A 7,500-nucleotide genomic window follows, 5' to 3' on the forward strand; every position below is an offset into this window, starting at 1 on the left:
ATTCTTCACAATTAAATTGCAGTGTTACTTGAACACCGTAAATAACCTACAGCTTCAGAAGGTCATGCTGTGATGTGTTGAAAATCACAAAATTGCTGCGATTATTGTAAAAAACCCTGTCTAAACAGTAAGTGCTATTATTAAGCGTCTATTCTGACTTAATTAGGCCACAAAACGAGTTGAAAGGAGCTATATTCTGTGCTTTTCTAGTATCTTTATATTGCCCCTGCAGCACTGTTTGAGATTCCTGTTGTTTTTTTACTCTCCAAAGTTTTGTGGATAATGTAAGCCTTAAGGTATGTTTTTATTTTTTTGTGCTTTTAATCTCAAACTTCGTAAATTATCAAGTTTTTTTTTTTTGCAATTAAATAGAACAGCATTTGCATCGATTTAAATACAAGTAATTGTTGATATTTATCCAAGTGTGGCTTACATGTGGCACATGCTGTGATGTCGGTGTCAAGCTCTTATTTTCAGAGGTGTATGAAAGCAGTGGTGCTGCTCTGCTTGGTTTTTGTGCTGAGTGTCATAAGAACAGATGATGCAGGACTTCATTTACACACCAGCTATCTATCTATCTATCTATCTATCTATCTATCTATCCATCTATCCATCCATCCATCCATCCATCCATCCATCCATCCATCCATCCATCTATACTGTTAGTGCTGAAATTCTATTGCTCTGTCAGTCTATCTGCTGTTCATTCTGTCATTCTTTCTATCGTTCAGTTATTTGTCCAGTCATTAGTTCTATTGGTTGTTCTATTAATTGTTTTATAATCTTCTATGCTTCGTTTTATATTGTTTTATCAGTCTATTGCTCATTCTATTATCATTTCTCTCAGTTTTATTCTTATCTAGATGTGAATATCTATCTATGAGAGACAGAGTTCTTGATGCTGTTTTTGTGTCTGTTGTATAATTCTTTCTTCAGTTCTATAGTGCTCATTTATTCATTCTCTAATTCATCTTTCATTATCTTTTATCATTTTGTCTTATCTTTTGTTCTGTATCTATCTAACATAGAGCTTTCTGTCTATCTGTCTATCTATCTATCTATCTATCTATCTATCTATCTATCTATCTATCTATCTATCTATCTATCTATCTATCTATCTATCTATATATCTCTCTCTCTATCTCTGTCGTTCATTCTATCATTAGTCTCTGTCTCTCTCTGTCCTTTCTCTTGTTGTCTCTCTCTCTCTCTCTCTCTATCTCTGTCTCTCTCTCATCTATCTATCTTTCTCTGTCTATCTCTCTCTCTCTGTCTCTTGTTGTTGTTTTCTCTTCTCTCCTCTCGATGTCTCTATCCATCTATGAGAGACAGAGTTCTTGATGCTGTTTTTGTGTCTGTCTGCGTGTATAATTGAGCTTTCTGTCACGTCTAGAGCTGCACCCGCCCCGTCCTCATCAAAGAGAGGAATGTGCTCATTTATTCCATTTATTTTCTCTCTCTCTCTCTCTCTCTGTCTCTCTCTCTCTCTCTCTCTCTCTCTCTCTCTCTCTCTCTCTCTCTCTCTCTCTCTCTCTCTCTCTCTCTCTCTCTCTCTCTCTCTCTCTCTCTCTCTCTCTCTCTCTCTCTCTCTCTCTCTCTCTCTCTCTCTCTCTCTCTCTCTCTCTCTCTCTCTCTCTCTCTGTCTCTCTCTCTCTCTCTCTCTCTCTCTCTCTCTCTCTCTCTCTCTCTCTCTCTCTCTCTCTCTCTCTCTCTCTCTCTCTCTCTCTCTCTCTCTCTCTCTCTCTCTCTCTCTCTCTCTCTCTGTCTCTCTCTCTCTCTCTCTCTCTCTGTCTCTCTCTCTGTCTCTCTCTCTCTCTCTCTCTCTCTCTCTCTCTCTCTCTCTCTCTCTCTCTCTCTCTCTCTCTCTCTCTCTCTCTCTCTCTCTCTCTCTCTCTCTCTCTCTCTCTCTCTCTCTCTCTCTCTCTCTCTCTCTCTCTCTCTCTCTCTCTCTCTCTCTCTCTCTCTCTCTCTCTCTCTCTCTCTCTCTCTCTCTCTCTCTCTCTCTCTCTCTCTCTCTCTCTCTCTCTCTCTCTCTCTCTCTCTCTCTCTCTCTCTCTCTCTCTCTCTCTCTCTCTCTCTCTCTCTCTCTCTCTCTCTCTCTCTCTCTCTCTCTCTCTCTCTCTCTCTCTCTCTCTCTCTCTCTCTCTCTGTCTCTCTCTCTCTCTCTCTCTCTCTCTCTCTCTCTCTCTCTCTCTCTCTCTCTCTCTCTCTCTCTCTCTCTCTCTCTCTCTCTCTCTCTCTCTCTCTCTCTCTCTCTCTCTCTCTCTCTCTCTCTCTCTCTCTCTCTCTCTCTCTCTCTCTCTCTCTCTCTCTCTCTCTCTCTCTCTCTCTCTCTCTCTCTCTCTCTCTCTCTCTCTCTCTCTCTCTCTCTCTCTCTCTCTCTCTCTCTCTCTCTCTCTCTCTCTCTCTCTCTCTCTCTCTCTCTCTCTCTCTCTCTCTCTCTCTCTCTCTCTCTCTCTCTCTCTCTCTCTCTCTCTCTCTCTCTCTCTCTCTCTCTCTCTCTCTCTCTCTCTCTCTCTCTCTCTCTCTCTCTCTCTCTCTCTCTCTCTCTCTCTCTCTCTCTCTCTCTCTCTCTCTCTCTCTCTCTCTCTCTCTCTCTGTCTCTCTCTCTCTGTCTGTCTCTCTCAGTCTCTCTCTCTCTCTCTGTCTCTCTCTCTCTCTCTCTCTCTCTCTCTCTCTCTCTCTCTCTCTCTCTCTCTCTGTCACGTCTTGCTGTACCAGTGCTGTATTAGTCATAACATGGACAAACACTCCTGTTCTCATAAACACACTCACAGCATCACAACAATTGTAAATGTGAGTCTATGCACACCTGAGTGTCCCGCAGGCCTCGGCTGCGTGTGTGAGCTGTATTCATGTCCCTCCACACACACACACACACACACACACACACACACACACACTCACACTAATACAGAGAGTGTTCACTCTCATTTCTTCACTTTCTCTCATATTTGCTCAAGACCTTAGTCTTTAAGTTACAGAGAGCTGTTGGTCTTGCAGTCAGACTCAGTACAGTTGTATGTGTTACCTTGACATGGGAAAAAGGGTGTGTGTGTATCTATCTATCTATCTATCTATCTATCTATCTATATATTTCGAGAGAGAGTGAGAGAGGGGCAGAAGAGCATGTGTGTGACCAGCAGGCCTGCACATGCTCTGAACCGCAAACTAAAATTCCCCTTTTTACAGTAACACACACACACACACACACACACACTGACTACAGTCTGGATGTGAATTCCCGAACATGTACATACACCCTTTGAGTGACTCACCACCTCCAGCGTCCCATCATGCACTGGGGCGAAGCCACCTGCAGATGATAAAGACCTGCTTGTTCTCTTGCTGTGGACAGGATTGTGTGTGTGTGTGTGTGTGTGTGTGTGTGTGTGTGTGCGTGCGTTTTCTCACAGCATAGGAAAGGAGCTAGAAAGACACAGGCTTTGTTCTCAATGCACAAAAATTTTATTTTATATTTCAGATCAAGTTATTAGGTCTATTATTAGGAATTTATTCATTCATTCTGTCTAATTGTTTGTTTGTTGTATGTATCTGTCATTTTATCTATAGTTCTGTCTTTCTATGTTCAATCACTCTGTTGATCTACTTAAATCATGTGTGCATATTCATTATTGCGCTAAACATGTGTTTGTTTTCTGTTTAACTGCGCTCAGGCTTTCTCTGGATCTTTGATTACGCTCGAGACAGATTTCCCCAGCAGCTGTGTGCTCTGTTCTAACGGCACACTGTCATATCGCTTTAGATGTGGTTTGCGTGTACAAACAGACAGCCGTATTACAATGAGAAAATCATTTCAGCCTCTGAACGCTTTGACAAAACGAGATTTCTGCCGTTTCTACTTGGAGATCACGGTCATTTTGTGTTCGTTTTGCATATGAATATGCCACTTGTGTGTTTTTTTTTTGTTGAGACATGTATATTCTAAAATAAGTGGTTGCCTTGAGATTAATTTTATGGTACTATTTTTCATTTAACTATTATATATATATATATATATATATATATATATAATTTTATATATATATATTTATATATATATATATATATATATATATATATATATATATATATATATATATTTATATATATATATATATATATATATATATATATATATATATATATATATATATATATATATATATATATATATATGCTTTTATAATATTATTTTATAGTATACACATGCATTAATGAATGAAGCTTTTATATGTATATGTTTAATTAATTTATTTTAAGTTTTTAGTGATTCCGTAACATGCTTTTCAATAGTTTTTTTTTATTTATTTAATTTTTTCAGCTATATTTTAAGTCGTTTTAGTGTTTTAAATTTAAGCGTAATTTATTTTGCAATTCTGACGATCTTGAGTTAAGAAACTAAAACGCTGTCGGACAAAGAATTCCAGAAATGTGCGCTCGAGAGCGTAAAACAGTAGAATTGACCTCATCTGTACCTCACAGCCTCGTTTTTACTTGCGTCACACGTATAGCAACGACCCTGACTGAGTTCACGAGAGGACTGAAGATCTGCAGCCGCTGTGACAGTCATGGGAAACATGCGTTCAAGTGTAAAAATTAAATCAAAGATGCGTTTAACACAGCAGAGCGTGGAAATACAACTGCCCACACACTCTTCTGAGAGTAGCAGAGTGAAAAATCGCTAAAAAATTTGTGGTTAATGGAGCCTTTTCTCGTTTCCAGGCTTCTCAGAAGGGGTCACAGTTTGGTAAACTTCCATAGTTGTGGATGGGAAATGCAATGCGTGTCAACTTAATAGCAAGAGCAAACATCCTTCAAAGAGAAAATATCAAGAGATTGATTGCATTGGTTAGAAGAGAGAAAGATTAGCTGTCACTCCCTCAGCCGCTGGATTAGATTTAACGAAGTGAACTTAGTTTTCTGCAATCGAAAGCAAGAAGGTACAACACAAAATAGCGCTTTTAAAATGTGTGTGATGAACGTTTTTGCTAGAAAAAAAACATTGCACGGTATTTTTATTGTCTTTTAAAACGCAAATTGGCATCGGCCAAACAGAAAAAACTGATAATTTAATCGATTAGCAAAATAACTCAAATCATTAAATGTAATTTGATCACAATATTTTAAAGCTAATATAAAGAAATAGTTTTTCGTGCCGCATTGGCAGATATTTTGTTCTCATTTTAAGCAAAAATGTTTCATTTTAATACATTTTTAAGAAAGCCGCATTTAATGTGACGTTATTGGATATTTGTGCATGCTCTTTTTTTCTGTATTTGGCATCACTCACTCTCAAAATGCATTCAAAAACGCAGAAAATCGAACCCGATAAAAAAAAAAAAAAAACTAATTTTTATGCCGGATGAAAGTTTCGTAAACGCGCTTGACACAGCATTAGGTCGCGTTTATTTTTCAACCTGCAAAATGACCTCGGGACGTTTTCTGTTGCAGTGCATCGAGACAATTGAACATTTCCGTTCGGTGGAAAGTTGGACAGACCAGTGAAGAGCTGCACATTGGCCACGAATGAACTCAAAGCTTGTCGCATGTAACCAGTTTTTTTCAGTGTGGATGCAGTTGACTGTGGCCGCAGTCTTTAACAAAGGCTGGAGGAATCTGATCGTCCCTCCCCCTCTCTCTCTCTCTGTCTCTCTCTCTCTCTCTCTCTCTGTCTCTCTCTCTCTCTCTCTCTCTCTCTCTCTCTCTCTCTGTCTCTCTCTCTGTCTCTCTCTCTCTCTCTCTCTCTCTCTCTCTCTCTCTCTCTCTCTCTCTCTCTCTCTCTCTCTCTCTCTCTCTCTCTCTCTCTCTCTCTCTCTCTCTCTCTCTCTCTCTCTCTCTCTCTCTCTCTCTCTCTCTCTCTCTCTCTCTCTCTCTCTCTCTCTCTCTCTCTCTCTCTCTCTCTGTCTCTCTCTCTCTCTCTCTCTCTCTCTCTCTCTCTCTCTCTCTCTCTCTCTCTCTCTCTCTCTCTCTCTCTCTCTCTCTCTCTCTCTCTCTCTCTCTCTCTCTCTCTCTCTCTCTCTCTCTCTCTCTCTCTCTCTCTCTCTCTCTCTCTCTCTCTCTCTCTCTCTCTCTCTCTCTCTCTCTCTCTGTCTCTCTCTCTGTCTCTCTCTCTCTCTCTCTCTCTCTCTCTCTCTCTCTCTCTCTCTCTCTCTCTCTCTCTCTCTCTCTCTCTCTCTCTCTCTCTCTCTCTCTCTCTCTCTCTCTCTCTCTCTCTCTCTCTCTCTCTCTCTCTCTCTCTCTCTCTCTCTCTCTCTCTCTCTCTCTCTCTCTCTCTCTCTCTGTCTCTCTCTCTCTCTCTCTCTCTCTCTCTCTCTCTCTCTCTCTCTCTCTCTCTCTCTCTCTGTCTCTCTCTCTCTCTCTCTCTCTCTGTCTCTCTCTCTCTCTCTCTCTCTCTCTCTCTCTCTCTCTCTCTCTCTCTCTCTCTCTCTCTCTCTCTCTCTCTCTCTCTCTCTCTCTCTCTCTCTCTCTCTCTCTCTCTCTCTCTCTCTCTCTCTCTCTCTCTCTCTCTCTCTCTCTCTCTCTCTCTCTCTGTCTCTCTGTCTGTTTTGGGTGGTGGAGGGGGGCATTGGGACCAGCCGGTGACCTCAGGCTCAAAGAATGTCCCCGTTTACTCAGACCTCTCTCTGTCTCTCCCTGTGTTTTTGTGTTGGGAATCTGGCCCTCCCCAGACATTTGTCAGCTCCAGAAATCTCAGTGATCTCAGCGTCATTTGTTGTGTGTACACACGTCTACAAGCATCCTCCTCTCACACCGCCGTCTCGCTTCTTTTGAAATTTCCACCTTTTTATTAGTTTCTGAACACATCTGAGTGGTTCTCGATGGTGAGAAACCGCACATTGATATGCAGGTGTGTTGCTAGGGATTGAAAAAAAAAAATCTTGTGGTCTCCGTACGGCTGTGCTCTTCGTCGGGTTGTTTTTGTGATTTATGATCGAGCAGGTGAACAGCGTGCATCACTGATTGAAAGTCTTTCCTCACGTCTTTATCAGTCTGAATTAAGTCGAGCGTTCGTTTCTCTGTCGGGCCGCGGACTGTTTGAATGTGGCAAGTGCATAAATTTTGAGGCCGTGAAAAGAAAGGAGATGTGTGCCTTGAGCGCTGTAAATTAAGGGATAGGGAAAAGGGTCAGACTGATTTATGTAGTCTGTGTGAGAGTGGGAGAAAGGTGAGCGTTTGCTGGTTTTTGTGTGTGTTTGAATGCTTGGTTGCAGTCAGACCCTTTAGACAGAAACACACCATCTGAGCAACATGGTTTTTTCACTAATTTTGTTGCATGTTTATTTATTTTTTTCCAATTAGATTTTTTTGGATTCTGCATTTTCCCATTTTTAATGTTTCTGGACTCTGTTTGAATGGTTAAATTGTAATGTCTATATATATTTAATAATATTATAAATAAATAACAGGGCTCTGAAATTATATATATATATATATATATAATATATTATTATTATTTTTTATTATTATTATTATTTTAGTTTTTTTTCAAGTTTTGTG

The 7,500-nt window shown here is 40.3% G+C and overlaps 1 protein-coding gene across 1 annotated transcript in view; it reads left to right on the top strand.

The window, feature by feature from the left end:
• The window catches only part of LOC122323000 (WT1 interacting protein), a 29,302-nt gene that overhangs the window by 12,371 nt on the left and 9,431 nt on the right, over positions 1-7,500 (top strand). The gene's annotated exons all lie outside the window — the stretch shown is intronic.

The sequence above is a fragment of the Puntigrus tetrazona genome, chromosome 18, assembly GCF_018831695.1.
Source record: "Puntigrus tetrazona isolate hp1 chromosome 18, ASM1883169v1, whole genome shotgun sequence".
Taxonomy (NCBI): domain Eukaryota; kingdom Metazoa; phylum Chordata; class Actinopteri; order Cypriniformes; family Cyprinidae; genus Puntigrus; species Puntigrus tetrazona.